Consider the following 25543-nt stretch of genomic DNA (forward strand, 5'->3'; position numbering starts at 1 on the left):
ATTTCACAGTATATACGTGTATCTAATTATCACATTGTACACTTTAAACTTATACGATGTTATACATCAATCATATCTCAATAAAGCCAGGGTGGGGAAGAGTTATGCCATGAACAGGGAAAAGAAATATAAATACAGTAAGTCCATCTTGGCATCTTCCTTATATGTATTTTCAGGAATAAAATATTTAAGAAGGGATAATTTATTTACATTAGACTAGCTTTCTCTTAGTTGTGTACCTTCGTTTTGTCATCCTGTTATCATTTCTGCATAACAAATTAACCCCCAAACGTAGTGGTTTAAAACAACAGAAGGATTTATTTTGGGCAGAGTTCAATGGGGGATAGCTGTCTCTGCTTTACTTGGCTTCTGATAGAAAGGGGCTGGAATGCTATAATCATCTTAAGGTCTATTCCCTCATGTGTCTTGCTGAGAAGATGAAATAGTTGGGGCTGGCAAGGCCAGGGCTCCTGGGGGCAAGGCTGTCTATCTCTATGGGAGGTCTCCACATGGTCTCCCCTTCTTTGTAGCTTCATTGTAGCTGAACTTCTTGCGTATTGGCACTGGATTCTCAGAGTGCACATCCCAAAGGATTGCCATCAGGCAAAGCCATATTGACTTTTATCACCTAGTCTCAGAAATCGTATATCACATCTGCCAAAGCCTATTGACTGAGACATTTACAAGGTTTACTCAGGTTCAAGGGAGGAGACACAGCTGAAGGAGTGTCAGTGTCACATTGTAGGAAGATGTTTGGCCATCTTTGGAAAATACTGTCTGCCATATCTTGCCTTTTCTAATATGTGCTGAACCGCAGACCTGCAGGCAAAATAGCTCACAGCTTTTGAGATCTGAGTCTGGCTCCCTGAACTGAAGGACCGGAAATGATAAAAAGATTAAGAAAACACTCATGTTACATACATTTTTATACCTGGGCATTGCATTGGAGTCAGACAGAACTGAGCCTGAATCTCAGCTCTGCTATTTTCAACTCAGGTTTTTTCATCTGCAAAAACGTGTGGAATTCCTATCTCAGGGTAGTTATGCTGATTAAATGAGATAGTTCAGGTAAACCCTGAACATAATGCCTGCCCATATGGTTACTGGTTTCAGAGGGGAGTGTGAGTGATGGAGATAGAAATGAATAGTAGTAAAAGAAGTGAAATATTTTTTAAAATGTCTGTTTTGAATCATCTCTGTAGGTTTTCTTCTGTGGTTCCCCTAAATTACCCAATAAGTGAGCTTCCTCTAGTTTTATACCACTCAAGCTCATGACCATTAGTGCTGTGTATTTGATGAATGCACATGGATTTGAATTAAACAGAATCAAATCAAGCGCCCTCTAAAAAGAATACCTCAGTTCTGTTCTCGGTTCAACCCATGAATCACTGTGGAACTTGGCACTGGTAAGCTTTGTGCGTTTTGCACAACTATAACATTGCCTTAGGGTTGACCCTTTCCACTGTAGAAGATCTATCAGTTAGGATCGACAGTGAAACCCACAAATAGTGAGTGTGAGACATATGGCCTCCAAAGGGAGGCTGCTGCCCTTCAGAAAGCCTGTGAGCTCACCAGGGGCCCCCAGGCTCTCTCCTTCCATCCGAGGGCCCCATACTGCTTGCTGTCAGGGATCCTCATTCATCATGAAACCTCAAGCTCTGCTGGACGTCTTTCACTGCTCTCTTCAACTGTTCACCTGCTCTTACTTTCTAGCTCTGCATTTCATTGAAAGCCTTTAGAATCTTTGAGGGCAAGTAATGTGTGTACTACTTCTTTCATCCTTACAGGTATTTTTAACACCCACCACTGCCTAGACACTGTTCTCGGCCCTGGAAAGTCACAATGAGCTACAGAAGCTCCCTGTCTTAGACTGGGCTCCCCCAGAAGCACACCTGGAGACATGGATTCATGTGCAAGTAGCATATTTAGGAGGTGATCTCAGGAAACACCAGTAGGTGGGTGGGGAAGTGGAGCAGTAAAGGGAGGAGCTGCTAAGGGGTACGTTCTCCAGCAGGTTCAACACTGTAGACAAGTGGAGCTTGATCGTGCTGGGGAGCCCTGGGAAACAGTGCAGGTTACATTCCTCAGAGTGATCCTACCCAAGTGGGCAAGGGGCTGGGCTGTCTATACTCCCATCAACTCCCAACAGGGCAATTCCTGGGCCCCTCTGCAAAAGCTGGTCCCAGCAGCTAGAGAAAGCTCTTAGGCAAATAATTGTGTGTGATAAAAGGTGGTCCAGGGTGGACTGAAGTAATGAGTTGAGGGGATGTATTAGTTTTGTGGGGCTACTGTAACAAAATATCACAAACCGGGTGGCTTAGACAAGCAGAAATTTATTGCCTCACAGTTCTGGAGGCCTGAAGTCTGAAATTAAGGTGTAGGTAAGGCTATGCTTCCTCTAAAACTGCAGAGGACTCCATCCTTGCCTCTTTCTAGCTTCTGGTGGACCGCTGGCAATCATCGACAGTGCTTGGCTTGTAGGTGCAGCATTCCAATCCTGTGTCCATATGTGGTGTTCTCCCCATGTCCTCATTTCATCTTCCTTCTCGGCGTGTCTATCTCTGTGTGCAAATCTCCCCTTTCTATAAGGATACCATTTAAATCAGGGTCCACCTCGTTTTTACTTGAATATCTTGGTAAAGAGCCTATTTCCAAAGAAAGATATGTTCTGAGGTACTAAGGGTTAGGATGTCAACATAACTTTTTGGGAAGACAATTCAACTGATAACAGGGGGTAGAAGTGGGGTGCTGGCATCATCTGATGTAGTTTCTGCTTTAAAGAGCCTATACTCTAGTGGGAGGAAACTAACAATAAAGAAAAAATATAAGTACAATATATAAGATATAGGATGGTCGAAAGTGCAATGGAGAAAAATATAAAGAGGAAGTAGGATATTTCTTTGTAATCCCTAAAAGCCTTAGCACAGTTCTACACACAATGCTGGGGTTAAATAAACGTTTTTGTCATGACTACATGTATAAATATAGAGAGCATTACTATTTTTTTAAAGGTATTTTTTAAATTATGTGTAACACAGACAAAGTTACTTAAGTCAATAAATTTTTAAGGAATTTCACATGTTCTGATTCTTTCCACTGCCAATCACCTTAGTTCCTCCAAACTCATAGCCCTTTCAAAAAGTAGTTATCATGTGAGTCAGCCCACAATTCTTTTTTTTTTCTTTCTTTTTTTTTTTTTTTTGCAGTACGCGGGTCTCTCACTGTTGTGGCCTCTCCCATTGCGGAGCACAGGCTCCGGATGCGCAGGCTCAGCGGCCATGGCTCATGGGCCCAGCCGCTTCGCGGCACATGGGATCCTCCCGGACCGGGGCACGAACCCGTGTCCCCTGTATTGGCAGGTGGACTCTCAACCACTGCGCCACCAGGGAAGCCCCAGCCCACAATTCTTTTAGTTAAGCTTCTTTGATCTCCAATGAAATATGGATACACTTCAAAATTCCCCACCTGTAATCTTTGGGATCCAATTTCCTCAAGCGATTTACTTTAGGACCATGTTTAGGGTCAGGAGATGGATCTGCCTGGTTCTGAATTTGACACCCTCTAAAAATGTATTAGGTTCAAATCATATTCACTCCTAAGCCATCACATATTCACTCCTAAGCCATCACACAGTACAGATCGTTGGGACATGCCAATACCTAAGATGAAAAGTTTGTTGGGTTTTTCATAGTTTACTTGGCAGAGAGCATTACTATTTACATTGTTATTCACTGGATGTTTAATATCCATCAGAGATCATACAATTAGTGTACTGGGTCTTTGTGGAGCTTTTGTGTCTCTTGTTATTTTAATGGTTTGTTTATTTACTTACTAAGGACTTTTAGCAACTCCAAATGTTGAAATGTTGAGATCACTAAAGTGATCAATTAGAAGAAAATTGTAATCTCCCTGCAGAATTACTTTGAGGAAGAAGGGTTAACATTTTGATATATATGTTGATATAAGGTGCCTCCAAAAAAAGCAGTTTTATAAAACATTAGCCTGAAAAAGGAATGTCGACACGGAAACAGTCTCCAGTTTACTTAAGGTGGTCACAGTGATACCTCTTTCTATCCATCTCATGAGGCTCTCATTTGGTGCATTTAATTTTATTATTATTATTATTTTTTTTTTAAAGAAGATGTTGGGGGTAGGAGTTTATTAATTTATTTTATTTATTTTTGCTCTGTTAGATCTTCGTTTCTGTGCGAGGGCTTTCTCTAGTTGTGGCAAGTGGGGGCCACTCTTCATTGCGGTGCGCGGGCCTCTCACTATCGCGGCCTCTCTTGTTGTGGAGCACAGGCTCCAGACGCGCAGGCTCAGTAGTTGTGGCTCACGGGCCTAGTTGCTCCGCGGCATGTGGGATCCTCCCAGACCAGGGCTCGAACCCGTGTCCCCTGAATTAGCAGGCAGATTCTCAACCACTGGACCACCAGGGAAGCCCTATTATTACTTTTAATGCAACTCCTTAGCAACTCAGAAAGGGACATTCTAAGCATTGAAGGTATAATTATATACCACAGTTTCACAGTGGTAGAAATTATAGCAATAAAACCCTTCTAACTCTGTGTATTGTGGGGAAAAGTGACATTAATGCTAAACAGTGGGTAATAAATGAGAGGTGTTGTGAAGCAGTACAGTGACAGAAAAGTCCCCTTGCAGATCTTCTTTGTTTTTTTGAATAATTTCCAGTTATAAAAAAAAGGGAACAGGTCCATACTATAATCCCTTTCTGTTATTAATTGGAAGACGGACAATTTTAATCTTATTTTGACAGTCCTTACCTAAACTGTTAACAGTTTCTTTACTCTACGTTGTTAGATTAAACCACCAATTGTAGTTGTTGGTGACCGGACATCCTCTCTCTGCTCTTTCAAATCTTGCTCCCTGGGCTCCATGCCCTGAGACCCAGGAGGTTCCACTCAATACTGGTCTTAAATATACACTTTTTTTTTTTTTTCCTGAAAGCTACTAAGCACAGTTTGAATGCCAGTGCTTTCAATTAAACCTTCTAGGTTTTGTACTGGTGTTAAATAGGCCACCACCAGGGTTGGTTGCTTCCAATAAATGTAGAACTAAGGGAAACGGTAGTGTGTAGAGACAGATGATCTTTTTAAACAGTATAATGGAGATAAAAGATTGAACAAACTGCTCTTTTTCTTGCTTGAGTTAGAATAGAAACGTTGTAAATGATACTCTTAAACAACTGAACCACAGTAAATATATCCACTGACAGAGGAAAAAGAAAGAAAGAAAAAGGGCCTTTAGTTAACTGTGTTAGTGATTGGCAACTCATATGTCAGAACAGAAAAGAGAGCCGATCCAATATTCAGGGTTGATTTCATATTTAACAAGATTACATAGTGAAGAGACATTTAAATGATTGTCTTTCCTCCCCTGTCCTTCTTTCTGTCTTTTTGTGGCACGTGTGGAGGACCAGGTCAGCTTCCTCTAATTGCCATGCACATTGGAAGGCCAAGAGGACAGTAGGCAAGCGCGTGTCCCCTGGCCCCCCTCACCCCCTGCACGCTCACTGTATGCAGTTATGAGTGTCTTCCTGAGCACTTTCTCTGTCAGTGGAAACCAGGCTTGGCCATTCACAGGGCAGGTGAGTGGTAGGGTGAAGTCCTTGTCCCTGGGGACAGTGCTTAATCTTCCCCCTTCAGATGAGGCAACTCCGAGTGAGGTGTGTCCTACACTCTCCCCAGATGTCCTCAGTTGGATGGAGCTCCAGTTGCTCACAGTGATAATCTGCCTGTAACGCACCCAGTATTTGCTTCCTTCCTTGCCTTGTCTTGTTTCCTGGAATCGCGCCTCCCCCCACCCCCACCCCCACCGCACCATAAACTACCATTACTCACATCCTCGTGTTACAATCACTATGAAGATTTTTGTGTTTTAGATATAAAGGAGCTCTTTGGCCTTTATAATTGCCCTTTTCTTCTTTTCTCAAAGCAATATTCACAGTCAGTCCAGATTTTTCCAGAAACCTTTTAATATTGCTTTTTTAAAAAACCAGATCAGATTGTTTATGTCAGCATGATTCTGTCCTCTAACCCTGTATGGTCTTCTTACGCTCTCCCTTCTACAGGATTAATTAAAGCACTTGCTTCACAATCCAAAGGTTAAATAAAGTAGCCTGGGTCATACAGATCGGTTTCAAGTTGAAGTTGTCCTGACCAAAACTTCCTTTCCAACCCCCAATGCACACCATCTCCCAATAGTTTAGAGTGCCAAGTAGCACAGTGGTCACTGGTTTGGTTGGAGGTTGTTAGCTTCTTCTTTTCCCTTAAACAGCACAAGAAAAGAAGGGAAACCAGGGCCAGGGTCCAGAAAGTTGCCTGAGACTATCGTGCTTACGCTTTTGTAGGCCACATGGCTTGGCCCATTACTTGTGTGTGGTTAATAATCTTTCTGCAGGCCTTCCTCAAAGGAGAGCAATAGTGCTTAAAATTATACCTTTTAAGGGAGGAGTCTCCATATGGTTTCCTAAATCTTAGAGAGGAAGGTATCACGTCTTCTGGAAATCCAGTAAGCTTACCCCTGGTCTAAAATATCCAGGACTTTGACACGTACATACTCTGGTTAAATAAATACATCAACAATTGTTTGAAAAATTGGTCTATGAGCAATAGTAGCAATAGTGGTTTTCTTTTTTCCTTCAAGGAGTTAATTATTGAGATCCTACTGTGTACATGTTTTAAAAGCTGGTCCCCTATGCATGATGGGGCCTCACCAAAACTCAGGGCTGGGGGTACTTACTGCATCATGGAAAAGAGTCTGTTCCCTTCTGCTATAAGTTTCCTTGCATTGTGATGTTTGCAGAAGTGATTGTGTCATACCCAAGGAAAAGAAGCTCGCAGGATGAATGGGAGGATTAATGGGGAGGTTAAGCTCTTAAACAAATGCAGCTCACATTTATTTCTTGTTTTTTTGACCAGGATCCCAAACAGGTTTGCCCAAGAAGCATTCCAAAATGAGTTTTGGTGATTAGCTATCATATAGAAAAAGAAGTAAGATAACTGACCTGTCCTTTGTGGAAACGCTTCGACAATAGGACAAGGATTCCTACAAAATCTAAATATTGGTTTGTTTCCTCCATCTAGTTATCAGTGTCCACAAAGGCCATAGAGATATAATTGTTAAAGATTAAAGATAGGCACCCATAGAAGTCATTTCTCGAATTTGTTCCTTCAGGAGTGTTTTATATGGTATAAAAAAAAGTACAAAAGTAAATACCATGGCCAATACCAAAGTAGTATATTTCCCATGATAGGGAATGCCTTAAAGTAGATAGAAATGTGATATGATCAGGGCAGAAATGTAGAAACAGAACCGTCATGTAGGATATATCCTATAGAACTATATAGGTAGCTGGAATATAGAATTAGTTCAAGAAGTAATGGTAACAGCCAGTATCATTAGAGTGACCTGCGTCTCTCCAGAGAGCTACTGAATCATAATCTGAATTTTAAGAAGATACCCTGCACAGCCTGAAGTTTAAGAAGCATTGCCATAGAGCCTAGACTTATGCTGTTCAATACAGTACCCACTATCCATGTGTGGCTACTGAGCATTTGAAATGTGGCTAGCCTAAATAGAAATATGCTATAAGTGAAAAATACACACCAAATTTCAAAGATGTAGTATAAGAAAAATAATGCAAAATATATTACCAGAGATAAAGAAGGCCACTTCATAGGGGTAAAGGGGTAACTCCCTCAAGAGGACATAATAGAACTTCAACATACACAAAGAAAAAAAAAAAACTGATAGAAATGAAAGAACAAATTGGCAAATTCACAATTATAGTCAGAAATTTCAATGCCCTGTCTCATCTCAATAACTGATAGTTGAGGTAGGCAGAAAATCAGTAAGTATAAAGAAATATTCTTTATAGCATTTAAAAAAACATTCTTTTCATGTGCACATGGAACATTTATCAAGACAGACCATATTCTGGATCATAATACAAGTATTAGTAAATTAAGGATTAAAATCCTTTATTTATTTAAGAATATTTATCACAATGGAATTAAAATAGAAATCAATAGCAGAAAGATCTCTGGAAAATTCTTATGTATTTGGAAACCAAATAACACATCTAAATAACCCAAGAGTTAAAGAAGAAATCAAAGAAAATTAGAAAGTATTTTGGATTGAATGAAAATAAGACCACATATCAAAATTTGTAGGATGTTGTTAAAGCAGAACTTAGGGAGAAATTTACAGTATGTTTAAGTACCTATTTCACGGAAGAAGGAAAGTCTCAAATCAATGACCTCAGCTTACATCTCAAGAAACTAGAAAAAAGAAAATAAATTAAAAATAAAGTAAGCAGAAGAAAGGAAATAATAAGATCAATGCTTACGTTCAAGAAGTCAAAAATAAGAAAACACTAATGACAATTTGTGAAATCAAAAGCTGGACCTTTTGTGACGATAAATAAAATTGATAAACCTCTAGCTAGAGTTAGCAGGAAAAAAAATAACATTAGGAATGAGAAAGATGATACTTATAAGGATACAGTAGGATAATCAAATAGTTAGCTTAGAAGGCCCATTAGGGGATTGTAGATAGAGAGGGAACTTCAGGGGACTTTGGGAGACCACAGTAAGATTAATGATCACTCAAGAAAGTAATGGGAAAATCCTGAAACAACGTGGGGTTGCTTGACTCATAAAGCAGAGCAAGTCACTTAGCATCAAAGCCAGATTGGCTTGCCTAACAACAAAACCAAGCTAATTTGCTTAGCAACAAAACCGTGCAACAGAAGCATGAGACTTGCCCCGAAACAATAAAACAATAGTGGAAAATAAGGCCTGCAACCTGCCCAGTGGTGTCAACAAGTTAATGACCCCCGGGACATGCTCTTTGCACACAAAAAAACAATCATTTATGGAAGGTGACATTTCAAAGAGAAAGACCCTCATTGTACTGAGACCTGAAGTAATTTTTCCATAGTGCCATGACAGTCCTGGCCTGACCATGTAGGGACAAAACTCCCCTGCCCAATTTGGAGGAAGGGCTGATGATGGAAGCGTGACATCTACTCAAGAATGAAAGTAACCATACCATTTTGCATTCCCACAAGCTTCTCCCCCTCCCCTTTCTTCCTCTGATTATAAAAATGTAACCTACTAAGTACTCAGGGCAGCACAGCACTCGCCTGCCTGCTTATAAGCCTCACAAGCATCCTATTCTAATAAATCACTTCTTACCGATCACTGCCTCTCACTGAATTCTTTTTGCGTTGAGACATAAAGGACCAGAGCTTTTCGGAGCCCCATGAAACGCCACCTAGCGGTTTCAATACCACTATATGTCCTACATATGTTTAAAATATAATAAGGGAAAATTATGAACAACTGTATGCCACTAAGTTTGATAACCTAGATGAAATGGACAAATTCCTCGAAAGTCCCAAACTACCAAGGCTGACCCAAGAAGAAACAGATAACCTGAACATCCCTACTTCCAGTGATTAGGATATATAACTAGTTTATCATGATAATTTAAAGAAATTGAATTCATAGTTAAAAGCCTTCCTCCAAGGATAAATCCAGGCCCAGATGTCTTCACTGGTGAATTCTGTCAAACATTTAAGGAAGAAATAATACCAGTTTTAGGCAAAATCTTCCAGAAAATTGAAGAGGAGGCAATACTTTCTGACCCTTTCTCTGAAGCAACCATAATCCTGATATCAAAATTAGACAAAGATATTACAAGAAAAAAAAAAGGACAGACCAATATCCCTCTCTCGGGAACATAGGTACAAAAATTCCAAACAAAATTTTAGCATTTCAAATCCAACAATTTGAAAAAGAGAGACTACCTCATGACCATGTGAGGTGTATTTCAAGAAAACAGGATTTATTTAACATTCAAGAGACAATCTATTTAATGCACCATATTAAAAAAACTAGTAAGCAAAAATCTTTGTGACTTTTGGTTAAGCAAAGAGTTCTCAACAAAAGCACAATCTATAAAAAAAATTGATAAATACTTTTTCAGAATTAAAACTTTTGTTCTTTGAAAGACAAAGAATGAAGAATTACAGACTAGGAGAAAATATTTGCAAATTGAGTATCTCACAAAGAACGTTTATCCACAATATATGAAGAACACTCAAAACTCATTAATAAGAAAACAAACAGCCCAATAATAAAATTTGCAAAATATTTGATCAGACACTTCACTAAAGAAGATATGTGAATGGCAAATACACACATGAAAAGATGTCTTAAGATCGTTAGCCATTAAGGATATGCAAATTAAAACCTCAAGAGGATAACACTACAAACCTATTAGGCTGCAGTAAAACAACAACAACAACAATGATAAGCGCTGATGAAGATGTTCCACAACTAGAAGAGATACGCTGCTTGTGAGAATGCAAAATGGTATAGCTATTTTGGAAAAGAGCCTGGAAGTTTCTTACAAAGTTAACCATACATTTGCTTTATGACCTACCTATCCCACAACTGGGTAGTTACTCAAGAGAAATGTAAATTTACATTTACACGTAAACCTATATACAGATGTTTATAAGCAACTTTATCTTCAAAATTGGACATGACTAAATGTCCTTCGATGGGTGAAAGGATTAAAGGTACATTCCTAAAAGAAAGAAGACTCATAAGAAAAAGAGAGGAGACTATTGTTACTTGCCACAAGATGTGTAAATAATTACGTTATTTTGCTAGTTTAAAGGAGCCAGACCCAAAAGGCTTCTACTGTATGATTCCATGTATATGACATCCAGAAAAGGCAAACAAAAGGGATGGACAGCCCATTGGTGTTTGCCAGGGTTAGACTGGGGGGAAAATTTGAATACAAGGGAGGAAAGAGAGGGAGTTGTTTTGGAGGCTGGAACTGTTCAGTGTCTTGACATTCATGGTGGATACATGACTCTGCATTTGTGAAGGCAGAATAATAGCCCCCAAAGATGTCCACCTCCTAATTTGCAGAACCAGTAAATAGATTACCATGATGAAGAGGAGTTAAAGTTGTGGACAGAGTTAAAGTTTCTAATCAGTTGATCTTAAAATAGGGAAATTATCCTGGATTATCCGGGTGGGCTCAGTATAATCACAAGTGTTCTTAAAAGTGGAGGAGGGAGGTGGAAAAGTAGGTCACCGTGATGTGATTTGAGAAGGACTCATCTTGCCTCTGCTGACTTTGGAGATGGAGCAAGGGGGCCACAAGCCAAGGAATGTGGGAAACCTGTAGCTGCAAAAAGCAGGAAAAGGGATTCTACCCAGAACCTTCAGAAAGGAATGCAGCCCTGTCAATGCCTCAGTTTTAACCAAGTGAAAATCATGTAAGACTTCTGTCCTACAGACTGTAAGATAACATATTTGTGTTATTTAATGCACTCAATTTGTGGTACTGTGTTATGATAGCAATAGAATACTAATACAGCATTCATTTGCCCAAACTTACAGAATTGTGTATCAGAAGTGGACTTGATGTTAATTAAAAAATAAATTGAGGGCTTCCCTGGTGGCACAGTGGTTGAGAGTCTGCCTGCTGAAGCAGGGGACACGGGTTTGTGCCCCGGTCCGGGAAGATCCCACATGCTGTGGAGCGGCTGGGCCCGTGAGCCATGGCCGCTGAGCCTGTGCGTCCGGAGCCTGTGCTCCACAACGGGAGAAGCCACAACAGTGAGAGGCCCACGTACCGCAAAAATAAATAAATAAATAAATTGAAAACCCTTAAAGTTACATAGGTGGTTCACAGTGTATTTCTGTTGGACAACACTAGTGTAAACCATCTCAAAAGCAGGGAGTTACCTTTTTATCCTGAGTATTTAGCACAGGGGCTGATGTGAAACATTGTAACTATCAAATATATGTTAGATGCACATGTGAATTAGAAAAGGTGACTGGCATTGTGCCCTGCTGCTCTTTTCAAGAGCTGCTCTTTTCTTATCCTCCATCCCCCAGAAACTCAAGGACCCCCCCCCAACATTCCCTCTGATACATTATCCTCTTCCTAACCTATTTCTGTTCCTTGTTAGAGCCAAGGAAGATGCATATAGATTAATCCTTTGTTTTAAAATGTATGTGAGTACAGGGACTCTGTTTTACAAGCAAAAGTTGAGTACATACAGGCAAATGCCTGTGTACTTGAGCTAGAGAATATTTAAAATAAAGATAATCACAGAAAATACAAGGCTTCGGTTATCTTCAAGGAGTATGTGGGCACCTTGGATGAAAAGATTCAAAATGTGATTACCCTGCATAGTCTTCTGAACTCAGACACTTCAGTATTACTGTGTATTATTTTTGATCATCAAATAATTTTTACAGTGTCTTATTCTCTAGAAGAGGCTTAGGAATTTCATATCTTTCTGTTTTCAAAAAAGGAGGCAAAGACTGCTCTTACTCAGATAATAACACTTTGTGTAAAACACTTTCATCCTTAATGTCTGGAATATAAACAAAAATGGAAGAAACCATGAAGATCTTTAATTTCCATGGCAAAAGTTAGCTCACATGGTTCAAGAAGATTCTTTACTTTTTGGAAGAATTGAAAACTAACTATTGTCCCTTAGATAGGGGCTGTAAACATCCTGAAATTACAAGTAAAATTTATGTGCGTTTTTTTCCTGGAGACAAGAAACATACCTTTCATCAGCATCACAAAGAGAACAGCCACTGCATTAGCAGATGCATAAGAGTCCACTTCTGGAGGAGAAAAGAAGAGTTATTTCATATATATTGCTCACATACCAATTTTCCTAAAATGTGTTTTGTAGAACAGTGGTCCCAAAAGCATCTTTAAGAGGAAAAGGATTCCACGGTGAAATCATGGGAAACATATTCTACTTTATGTATTTTTGGAGATTCTTAATACACAGCACTCATTTTTTACATCATAGGTCTTGAGAAAATTTACTTGAAAGTTAAACTCCAACTCTCACCATAGAGCAACATTGCTGGTGCATTGTATGCACACACTGTGACTCTAAAGCCATATATTTATTTGTTTTAAATCTTTATTGAAGTCCCATATATTTTTAAAATCTACAACTGAAAGTTCTTAACATCTGTTTATCTTAAAGAAAGCTGTTTTTATGAATGAAAGGTATTTTAGCTTGTGAATGATTTTGTCTAAATATCAGTCTTTAATATATACCGAAGGAAGATACTTTCTCATTTAAGAAGGAACTATGACTTTATTCTAATTGGATCCAACAGTAAAAAACAAAACAAGACATACCTACACAGTTGCTATTTCTTCCTTTTACATTTCCAAAGAATTTGGTAGAAAACTTGCTGGAAAAAAAAAAAAAATCACGTCTTGAGCTCTTTCGGGCACTCAATTCACAGATCTCATTGAATCCTCACTACACAGTGTAGTATTATACACATGTGGGATCCCAGGATCAGAGACGTTAAGGAAAAATTTTTTAACTAGCTTTATTGAGATACAATTTACATACCATAAAATTCTCCTGGTTATAACATACATACAATTCAGTAGTTTCCTTTTTTTAATTTTTAAATTTAATTTTATAATATTTTTTATACAGCAGATTCTTATTAGTCATCAATTTTATACACATCAGTGTATACATGTCAATCCCAATCGCCCAATTCATCACACCCCCACCCCCACCCACTGTGGCATTCCCCGCTTGGTGTCCATATGTTTGTTCTCTACATCTGTGTCTCAATTTCTGCCCTGCAAACCAGTTCATCTGTACCATTTTTCTAGGTTCCACATATATGCATTAATATACAATATTTGTTTTCTCTTTCTGACTTACTTCACTCTGTATGACAGTTTCTAGATCCATCCACATCACAACAAATGACCCAATTTTGTTCCTTTTTATGGCTGAGTAATATTCCACTGTATATATGTACCACTTCTTCTTTAACCATTAGTCTGTCGATGGGCATTTAGGTTACTTCCATGACCTGGCTACTGTAAATAGTGCTGCAATGAACATTGGGGTGCATGTATCTTTTTGAATTATGAATTTCTCTGGGTATATGCCCAGTAGTGAGATTGCTGGATCATAAGGTAATTCTATTTTTAGTTTCTTAAGGAACCTCCATACTGTTCTCCATAGTGGCTGTATCAATTTACATTCCCACCAGCAGTGCAAGAGGGTTCCCTTTTCTCCACACCCTCTCCAGCATTTGTTGCTTGTAGATTTTCTGATGATGCCCATTCTAAATGGTGTGAGGTGATACCTCATTGTAGTTTTGATTTACATTTCTCTAATAATCAGTGATGTTGAGCAGCTTTTCATGTGATTCTTGGCCATCTGTATGTCTTCTTTGGAAAAATGGCTATTTAGGTCTTCTGCCCATTTTTGGATTGGGTTGTTTGTTTATTTAATATTGAGCTGCATAAGCTGTTTATATATTTTGGAGATTAATCCTTTGTCTGTTGATTCGTTGCCAAATATTTTCTCCCATTCTGAGGGGGTGTCTTTTCATCTTGTTTATGGTTTCATTTGCCATGCAAAAGCTTTTAAGTTTCATTAGGTCCCATTTGTTTATTTTTGTTTTTATTTCTGTTCCTCTAGGAGGTGGGTCAAAAAAGATCTTGCTGTGATTTATGTCAAAGAGTGTTCTTCCTATGTTTTCCTCTAAGAGTTTTATAGTGTCTAGCCTTACTTTAATGGTCTTTAATCCATTTTGAGTTTCTTTTTGTGTATGGTGTTAGGGAGTGTTCTAATTTCATTCTTCTACATGTAGCTGTCCAGTTTTCCCAGCACCACTTATTGAAGTGACTGTCTTTTCTCCATTGTATATCCTTGCCTCCTTTATCATAGATTAGTTGACCATAGGTGCATGGGTTTATCTCTGGCCTTTCTATCTTGTTGCATTGATCTATGTTTCTGTTTTTGTGCCAGTATCATATTGTCTTGATTACTGTAGCTTTGTAGTATAGTCTGAAGTCAGGGAGTCTGATTCCTCCAGCTCCATTTTTTTCCCTCAAGACTGCTTTGGCTATTTGGGGTCTTTTGTGTCTCCATAAAAATTTTAAGATTTTTTGTTCTAGTTCCATAAAAAATGCCATTGGTAATTTGATAGGTATTGCATTGAATCTGTAGATTGCTTTGGGTAGTATAGTCATTTTCACAATGTTGATTCTTCCAATACAAGAACATGGTATATCTCTCCATCTGTTGGTATCATCTTTAATTTCTTTCATTAGTGTCTTATAGTTTTCTGTATACAGGTCTTTTGTCTCCCTAGGTAGGTTTATTCCTAGGTATTTTATTTTTTTTGTTACAGTGGTAAATGGCAGTGTTTCCTTAATTTCTCTTTCAGATTTTTCATCAATAATGTATAGGAATGCAAGAGATTTCTGTGCATTAATTTTGTATCCTGCAACTTTACCAAATTCATTGATTAGCTCTAGTAGTTTTCTGGTAGCATCTTTAAGATTCTCTATGTATAGTATCATGTCATCTGAAAACAGTGACAATTTTACTTCTTCTTTTCCAATTTGTATTCCTTTTATTTCTTTTCCTTCTCTGATTGCCGTGGCTAGGACTTCCAAAACTATGTTGAATAATAGTGGTGCGAGTGGACATCCTTGTCTTGTTCCTGACCTTAGAGGAAATGCTTTCAGTTGCTCACCATTGAGAATGATGTTTGCTGTGGGTTTGTCGTATATGGCCTTTATTATATTGAGGTAGGTTCCTTCTTTGCCCACTTTTTGGAGAGTTTTTATCATAAATGGGTGTTGAATTTTGTCAAAAGCTTTTTCTGTATCTATTGAGATGATCATATGGTTTTTATTCTTCAATTTGTTAATATGGTGTATCACATTGATTGATTTGCGTATATTGAAGAATCCTTGCATCCCTGGGATAAATCCCACTTGATCATGGTATATGATTCTTTTAATGTGTTGTTAGATTCTGTTTGCTAGTATTTTGTTGAGGATTTTTGCATCTATATTCATGAGTGATATTGGTCTGTAATTTTCTTTTTTTGTAGTATCTTTGTCTAGTTTTTGTATCAGGGTGATGGTGGCCTCATAGAATGAGTTTTGGAGTGCTCCTTCCTCCGCAATGTTTTGGGAGAGCTTGAGAAGGATGGGTGTTAGCTCTTCTCTAAATGTTTGATAGAATTCGCCTGTGAAGCCATCTGGTCCTGGACTTTTGTTTGTTGGAAAATTTTTAATCACAGTTTCAATTTCATTACTTGTGATTGGTCTGTTCATATTTTCTATTTCTTCCTGGTTCAGTCTTGGAAGGTTATACCTTTCTACGAATATGTCCATTTCTTCCAGGTTGTCCATTTTATTGGCATAGAGTTGCTTGTAGTAGTCTCTTAGGATGCTTTGTATATCTGCGGTGTCTGTTGTAACTTCTCCTTTTTCATTTCTAATTTTATTGATTTGAGTACTCTCCCTCTTTGTCTTGTAGAGTCTGGCTAAAGGTTTATCAATTTTGTTTATCTTCTCAAAGAACCAGCTTTTAGTTTTATTAATCTTTGCTATAGTTTTCTTTGTTTCTATTTCATTTATTTCTGCTCTGATCTTTATGATTTCTTTCCTTCTGCTAACTTTGGGTTTTGTTTGTCCTTCTTTCTCTAGTTCCTTTAGGTGTAAGGTTAGGTTGTTTATTTGAGATTTTTCTTGTTTCTTGAGGTAGGACTCTGTAGCTATAAACTTCCCTCTTAGAACAGCTTTTGCTGCATCCATAGGTTTTGGATCATCGTGTTTTCATTGTCATTTGTCTCTAGGTATTTTTTGATTTCCTCTTTGATTTCTTCAGTGATCTCTCAGTTATTTAGTAACGTATTGTTTAGCCTCCATGTGTTTGTATTTTTTATGTTTTTCCCCCTGTAATTGATTTCTAATTTCATAGCGTTGTGGTCAGAAAAGATGCTTGATATGATTTCAGTTTTTGTAAATTTCCTGAGGCTTGATTTGTGACGCAAGATGTGATCTATCCTGGAGAATGTTCCATGCGCACTTGAGATAATGTGTAATCTGCTGTTTTTGGATGGAATGTCCTATAAGTATCAATTAAATCTATCTGGTCTATTGTGTCATTTAAAGCTTCTGTTTCCCTGTTTATTTTCATTTTGGATGATCTTTCCATTGGTGTAAGTGAGGTGTTAAAGTCCCCCACTATTATTGTCTTACTGTCAATTTCCTCTTTTTTAGCCATTAGCAGTTGGGTGCATATATATTTATAATTGTTATATCTTCTTCTTGGATTGATCCCTTGATCATTATGTAGTGTCCTTCCTTGTCTCTTGTAACATTCTTTATTTTAAAGTCTATTTTATCTGATATAAGTATTGCTACTCCAGCTTTCTTTTGATTTCCATTTGCATGGAGTATCTTTTTTCATCCCCTCACTTTCAGTCTGTAGTTGTCCCTAGGTCTGAAGTGGGTCTCTTGTAGACAGCATATAGACGGGTCTTGTTTTTGTATCCATTCAGCAAGCCTGTGTCTTTTGTTTGGGGCATTTAATCCATTCATGTTTAAGGTAATTATCGGTATGTATGTTCTAATGACCATTTTCTTCATTGTTTTGGGTTTGTTTTTGTAGGTCCTTTTCTTCTCTTGTATTTCTCACTTAGAGAATTTCCTTTAGCATTTGTTGTAGAGCTGGTTTGGTGGTGCTGAATTCTCTTAGCTTTTACTTGTCTGTAACACTTTTGATTTCTCCATTGAATCTGAGTGAGATCCTTGCAGGGTAGAGTATTCTTGGTTGTAGGTTCTTCCCTTTCATCACTTTAAGTATTTCCTGCCATTCCTTTCTGGCTTGTAGAATTTCTGCTGAGAAATCAGCTGTTAAGCTTATGGGAGTTCCCTTGCATGTTATTTGTCGTTTTCCCCTTGCTGCTTTCAATAATATTTCTTTGTCTTTAATTTTTGCCAATTTGATTACTATGTGGTTTGGCGTGTTTCTCCTTGGGTTTATCCCGTATGGGACTTGCTGCACTTCCTGGGCTTGGGTGGCTATTTCCTTTCCCATGTTAGGGAAGTTTTCAACTACAATCTCTTCAAATATTTTCCCTGGTCCTTTCTCTCTCTCTTCTCCTTCTGGGACCCCTGTAATGCAAATGTTGTTGCATTTAATGTTGCCCCAGAAGCCTCTTAGGCTGTCTTCATTTCTTTTCATTCTTTTTTCTTTATTCTGTTCCTCAGCAGTGAATTCCACCATTCTGTCTTCCAGGTCACTTATCCATTCTTCTGCCTCAGTTATTCTGCTGTTGATTTCTTGTAGTGTAGTTTTCATTTCAGTTATTGTATTGTTCATCTCTGTTTGTTTGTTCTTTAATTCTTCTAGGTCTTTGTTAAATATTTCTTGCATCTTCTCGATCTTTGCCTCCATTCTTTTTCTGAGGTCCTGGATCATCTTCACTGTCATTATTCTGAATTCTTTTTCTGGAAGGTTGCCTATCTCCACTTCATTTAGTTGTTTTCCTGGGGTTTAATCTTGTTCCTTCATCTGGTACATAGCCCTCTGCCTTTTCATTTTGTCTATCTTTCTGTGAATGTGGTTTTTGTTCCACAGGCTGCAGGATTGTAGTTCTTCTTGCTTCTGCTGTCTGCCCTCTGGTGGATGAGGCTATCTAAGAGGCTTGTGCAAGTTTCCTGATAGGAGGGACTGGTGGTGGGTGAGCTGACTGTTGCTCTGGTGGGTAGAGCTCAGTAAAAATTTAATCCTCTTGACTGCTGATGGGTAAGGCTGGGTTCCCTCCCTGTTGGTTTTTTCGCCTGAGGCAACCCAACACTGGAGCCTATGTGGGCTCTTTGGTGGGGCTAATGGCAGACTCTGGGAGGGCTCACACCAAGGAGTACTTCCCAGAACTTCTTCTGCCAGTGTCCTTGTTCCCACAGTGAGCCACAGCCACCACCCCCCACCTCTGTAAGAGACCCTCCAACACTAGCAAGTAGGTCTGGTTCAGTCTCTCCTGGGGCCACTGCTCCTTCCCCTGGGTCCCAGTGCTCACACTACTTTGTGTGTTCCTTCGAAGAGTGGAGTCTCTGTTTCCCCCAGTCCTTTCAAAATCCTTCAATCAAATCCCAGTAGCCTTCAAAGTCTGATTATCTAGGAATTCCTCCTCCCATTGCCGGACCCCCACGTAGGGAATCTTGACGTTGGACTCAGAACCTTCAGTCCAGTGGGTGGACTTCTGTGGTATAAGTGTTCTGCCATCTGTGAGTCACCCACCCAGCTGTTATGGGATTTGATTTTACTGTGATTGTGCCCCCCTACCATCTCATTGTGGCTTCTCCTTTGTCTTTGGATGTGGGGTATCTTTTTTGGTGAGTTCCAGTGTCTTCCTGTTGATGATTGTCCAGCAGCTAGTTGTGATTCTTGTGTTCTCACAAGAGGGAGTGGGAGCACGTCCTTCTACTCCGCCATCTTGGTTCCCAGTCATTTCTAGTATATTCAGAAAGTTGCATAAGAATCAAACTTTAGAACACTTTTATCACCACCAAAAGAAACCCCATACCCATTAACAGTAAATCCTATCCCCACCTCACCTCTAGCCCTAAGCAAGCAGTAATCTACTTTCTGTCTCTATGGATCTGCCTATTCTGGATATTTCATATAAACAGGAGCTCACGGTATGTGTTTTTCTGTAACTGGCTTCTTAGCACAATGTTTCCAAGGTTCATCCATGTTGTGGCATGTGTGAGTACTTCATTCCTCTTTATGATGGAATAATATTCCACTGTAGGGCTGTGCCACATTTTATTCATCTATTCATCAGTTAGTGGACATTTGGGTTGTTCCACTTTTGGGTTATTTTGTGAACATTAGTATTCACATTTTTTTGTGGACATGTTCTCAATTCATTTGTGTATATACCTCAGGGTGGAATTGTTGGGTCATATTGTAACTCTGTGTTTGACTTTTGAGGAATTGCCAGACTATTTTTCTCACCCTGAATACTCTCAACTGAGCTCACATCTGCTTTTGAGCCCCTCTAATGAATTTTTAATTTCAGTTATTTAACTTTTCTACTAGACTTTCTATTTGATTCCTTTTTATAATTCTGTCTCTTTATTGATATGCTATGTTTGGAGACACACCATTGTCACACTTTCCTTTAATTCTTTAGACATGACTTCCTTTAGTTCTTTGAATATAGTTATAACAGTTGACTTAAAGTCCTTATCTAACTGGCCAACATCTGGGCCATTTCAGAGACATTTCCTATTGGCTGTTGTTTTCCTTTTGTAGAGGCAATACCTTCCTGTTTCTCTGTATGTCTCATAATTTGTGGTTGAAATCTGGACATCGTAGATAATATATTGCAACAACTCTGGTACCACATTTTTTCCCTCACCCTTCCACTCCTGTTTGTTTTTATTGCTGTTTGTTGTTGTTGTTGTTTCTTGTTACTGCTTTTTGTTCAGCAACTTCCCTAGACTTAATCTGTAGATTCTATATTCTCTACAGTGTGTTCTCTAAGTTCTCTGCTAGCTTTAAAAAAAAAAAAATCTTGTTTTTATTTTTAAGACTGGACCTAGGGTTCACCCTGTGTCAGTATACTTTAGTGGTTGCATGGATCCTGATGGTTCAGATTTCCTTAATTGCCTTGAGACAGTACATCTTCTTCCCACCTTTTGCACGAGGTTCTGTTTGAAGCATACCTTCAAACCTCAGGCAGTATAGGAGTTGGCCTTATCTTTCACCTCCTGCTTGCTTAGGACTTCAGGGTCAGTCAGAAGTGAATGGCTGGGCTTTCTCCTTACTCAGGTCTTCCTGGGCTCAGGGACATCCCTGGTCATGGGCATAGCCCTGCACATGTGAACAATCTTCTAGATCCTCGGGAATATGTCAGAGCTTTTCAAAGTTCCCTATGGTCATCTAATTCTCCAAATCTTCCTTTTGCATTTTGGTGAGGTTCTTTTTGGTCTCAACTGAAGCATACAGCCTTAGGCAGCTGTGATGTTAAGTGTTAGCAGTAGATTGCTGTTCTTTTCACTAATGCCCTGGGGATAGGACTTTTTCACCTGATTCACCTAAGCTTCAAGTCAAATCAAACAGAAACAACAACCTGGGCGTGGGGATTTTCCAGGGAGCTGCTAATTGGATCAAAAAATTGATTGTCCTCCGGAGATGGAGCTTTTACTGCAGCTCCAAAGTGGCCAGTGTCCTATTGAAGCTGCAGGCATTCCATGGCCACCTCATCCCTCAGCTTCGGAGGGAGGAGGATGGGAATATTGCCACGTGAAAATGACACAGACTTCACTGGTTTTTAATGAGATTCAGTAGCTTTTCTTGAATAGATATTTTTTGAATAGCTATTTTGTTCTGGGCCTTTGGTTAAACTCCAGAGTTACCAAATGGTTGAATCTGATCGTTTTGCTTGTATTTTCATTGTTTGTGGAGCAGTGCGTTCACTGAGGTGCATGCTTCACCATTTCATCTGGATAGTCTTAATCAAACTCAGGTATCTCAGAGTAAACAGCTATGCTGTTTATTGAGCATCCCTGTGCTTACTCAATAAATGACTTAATGAATATAAAATGCTCAGAAGAGTTTGGGGCATACATTGTAAGTATTATGAGATAGCTGTTATGATTGTTATTCTCCTGCCCTCTGCAAGAGCAGCTTCTCTCTTCTGCTTCAGTGTTTGTTGGAGCACAGTGAATGACAGACTGTTTGAAGCTGCAACTCTATGAAGCCACTGATAACTGAGGAACACATTTAAGATGTATTTTCAACACAACAGCTAATAACCAGTGCAGAGAGTTTCAAACCCCAAGCTAGCAACGCAGATGGATAGCATCTACTCAAGCCTGGGAGTAAAACTAGGGTCAGTGTGGGCAGTGACTGGAAAGAAATTCAGTGTGATGACAAAGGTACTAAATCATACTGAAGGTGTCTCCATTCTTCAATTTACCCTTTTTAAATAACGTTCTTTTACTTTTAAAAACCTAATTGAGTAGAAAAATACTATTTCTCTTTTTTTTTTCTAAACCCTATTTCTAAGGATTTTAGCTGTCCATGGTCAACCTGCTAAAGTGCTCTCATGTTGATTAGAAGTGAGATAGCTAGAAGGAAATTAGAAGCCTCCGGAATTAGGTTATTTTACCTAAACCTTATAAATGGAAAACAACTCCCCATTCTATATAGGACAGATATATTTGAACTGGGTAGCATGATCGCTGTGAGGGAAAACACCTTTCGGAGCACAATGTAGAAACAGAATGTCTTAACTTTTAAAAGAATAAAAAGTTACCTGATATTAGAAAAGCTTTAGATAATCCATGACATATTGACGTAAAATCTATGGGCGGTAGATCCAGTAGTCTTAAAGATGCAATAAGACAAGGCTAGGTATCTATATTTATCAGTGAAAAAAGGAAAGGCCTGCTTCTGAATGACACTGGAATTTAGACAGGAAGAGACAAATCTGAGAGAATGGTGCAAGGATCCAAATTTGAATACTGTGTTTTCATTTTATTTTTGTTTGGAGAGAGGCAAAAATCTATGTTTTTTTTTTGTTTTTTTTTTTAAGGATAGCTAGAGAAAAGGGGACAGGCCAAGATATTCTCTTGACCTAGGTGCCCTGCATAGGTGCCCAGGTACCCAGGTTTGGAAGGAATTTTTCCCTTCCCTCTGTAGGCTTCAGGTGCTCCAGGGAAGGCTGCATGGATCCACGATTGGAAGCTTTGGAAGCTCAAGGAAGCAGCTCAGCTGCAAAGTAGTCACTGCACTGCAGAGAATGGTGGCAGCTGCTTCTCAGATGGAGGCCATCAACCAGAGGGATTATCAGTGAAGATGTCAAGGGGTGGTGTGTGAATTCAAGTGAGATCCACCCCTAAGGAGTTCTGGAAATAACTATTTGAGGCTCAGGGGAGGAACCTGACCTACCATCATGCTCCAACCAGGGAAATCTGAATTATTGCTAAGAATATGATTGCTTTAGTATCTACACTGATGACGATTGAAAACACCCCTAATATATGCCCAACAATGTAGTATATATATATTTTTAACATCTTTATTGGAGTATAATCGCTTTACAATGTTGTGCTAGTTTGTGCTATATAACAAAGTGAATCAGCTATATGTATACACATATCCCCATATCCCCTCCCTCTTGCGTCTCCCTCCCATCCTCCCTATGCCACCCCTCTAGGTGGTCACAAAGCACCGAGATGATCTCCCTGTGCGAAGCAGCTGCTTCCAACTAGCTATCTATTTTACATTTGGTAGTGTATATATGTCACTGCTACTCTCTCACTTCATCCCAGCTTACCCTTCCCCCTGCCCCGTGTCCTCAAGTCCATGTCTCTACTTCTGCATCTTTATTCCTATCCTGTCCCTAGGTTGATCAGAACCAGTTTTTTTAAGATTCCATATATATGTATTAGCATACGGTATTTGTTTTTCTCTTTCTGACTTACTTCACTCTGTATGACAGACTCTAGGTCCATCCACCTCACTACAAATAACTCAATTTCGTTCCTTTTTATGGCTGAGTAATATTCCATTGTATATATGTGCCACATCTTCTTTATCCATTCATCTGTTGATGGACACTTAGTTGCTTCCATGTCCTGGCTATTGTAAGTATAGCTGCAGTGAACACTGTGGTACACGTCTCTTTTTGAATTATGGTTTTCTCTGGGTATATGCCCAGTAGTGGGATTTCTGGGTCATATGGTAGTTCTATTTTTACTTTTTAAGGAACCTCCATGCTGTTCTCCATAGTGGCTACATCACTAACAGTGCAAGAGGGTCCCCTCTCTACACCCTGTACAGCATTTATTGTTTGTAGATTTTTTGATGATGGCCATTCTGACTGGTGTGAAGTAATACCTCATTGTGGTTTTGATTTGCATTTCTCTAATGATTAGTGATGTTGAGCATCCTTTCATGTGTTTGTTGGCAATCTGTATATCTTCTTTGGAGAAATGTCTATTTAGGTCTTCTGCCCATATTTGGATTGGGTTGTTTGTTTTTTGTTTTTGTTTTTTTTTTTGATATTGAGCTGCATGAGCTTCTTGTATACTTTGGAGATTAATTCTGTATCAGTTGCTTCCTTTGCAAATATTTTCTCCCATTCTGAGGGTAGTCTTTTCATCTTGTTTATGGTTTCCTTTGCTGTGTAAAAGCTTTTAAGTTTCATTATGTCCCATTTGTTTATTTTTGTTTTTCTTTCCATTTCTCTAGAAGGTAGGTCAAAAAGGATCTTGCTGTGATTTCTGTCATAGAGTGTTCTGCCTATGTTTTCCTCTAAGAGTTTGTAAGTGTCTGGTCTCACATTTAGGTCTTTAATCCATTTTGAGTTTATTTTTGTGTATGGTGTTAGGAAATGTTCTAATTTAATTCTTTTACATGTAGCTGTCCAATTTTCCCAGCACCACTTATTGAAGAGGCTGTCTTTTCTCCACTGTATAGTTTTGCCTCCTTTATCAAAGATAAAGTGACCATATGTGCATGGGTTTATCTCTGGGATTTCTATCCTGTTCCATTGATCTATATTTGTTTTTGTGCCAGTATCATACTGTCTTGATTACTGTAGCTTTGTCGTATAGTCTGAAGGCAGGGAGCCTGCTTCCTCCAGCTCCATTTTTCTTTCTCAAGATTGCTTTGGCTATTTGGAGTCTTTTGTGTTTCCATACAAATTGTAAAGTTTTTTGTTCTAGTTCTGTGAAAAATGCCATTGGTAGTTTGATAGGGATTGCATTGAATCTGTAGATTGCTTTGGGTAGTATAGTCATTTTCACAATGTTGATTCTTCCAATCCAAGAATATGGTTTGTATCTCCATCTGTTTGTATCATCTTTAATTTCTTTCATCAGTGTCTTATAATTTTCTGCCTACAGGTCTTTTTTCTCCTTAGGTAGGTTTATTCCTAGGTATTTTATTCTTTTTCTTACAATGGTAAATGGGAGTGTTTCCTTAATTTCTCTTTGAGATTTTTCATCATTAGTGTATAGGAATGCAAGAGATTTCTGTGCATTAATTTTGTATCCTGCAACTTTACCAAATTCATTGATTAGCTCTAGTAGTTTTCTGGTGACATCTTCAGGATTGTCTATGTATAGTATCATGTCATCCACAAACAGTGACAGTTTTACTTCTTCTTTTCCAATTTGGATTCCTTTTATTTCTTTTTCTTCTCTGATTGCTGTAGCTAAAACTTCCAAAACTATATTGAATAATAGTGGTGAGAGTGGGCAACCTTGTCTTGTTCCTGATCTTAGAGTAAATGGTTTCAGTTTTTCACCATTGAGAACAATGCTGGCTGTGGGTTTGTCATATATCACCTTTATCATGTTGAGGTAGGTTCCCTCTATGCCCACTTTCTGGAGAGTTTTTATCATAAATGAATGTTGAATTTTGTTGTAAGTTTTACTGTATCTATTGACATTATCATATGGTTTTTATTCTTCAATTTGTTAATACGGTGTATCACATTGATTGATTTGCGTATATTGAAGAATCCTTGCATCCCTGGGATAAATCCCACTTGATCATGGTGTATGATCCTTTTAATGTGTTGTTGGATTCTGTTTGCTAATATTTTGTTGAGGATTTTTGCAACTATATTCATCAGTGATATTGGTC

Source organism: Aethalodelphis obliquidens, unplaced genomic scaffold (assembly GCF_003676395.1).
Source record: "Aethalodelphis obliquidens isolate GAN/ISIS:26980383/991018 unplaced genomic scaffold, ASM367639v1 scaffold18, whole genome shotgun sequence".
NCBI classification, from domain to species: Eukaryota; Metazoa; Chordata; class Mammalia; order Artiodactyla; family Delphinidae; genus Aethalodelphis; species Aethalodelphis obliquidens.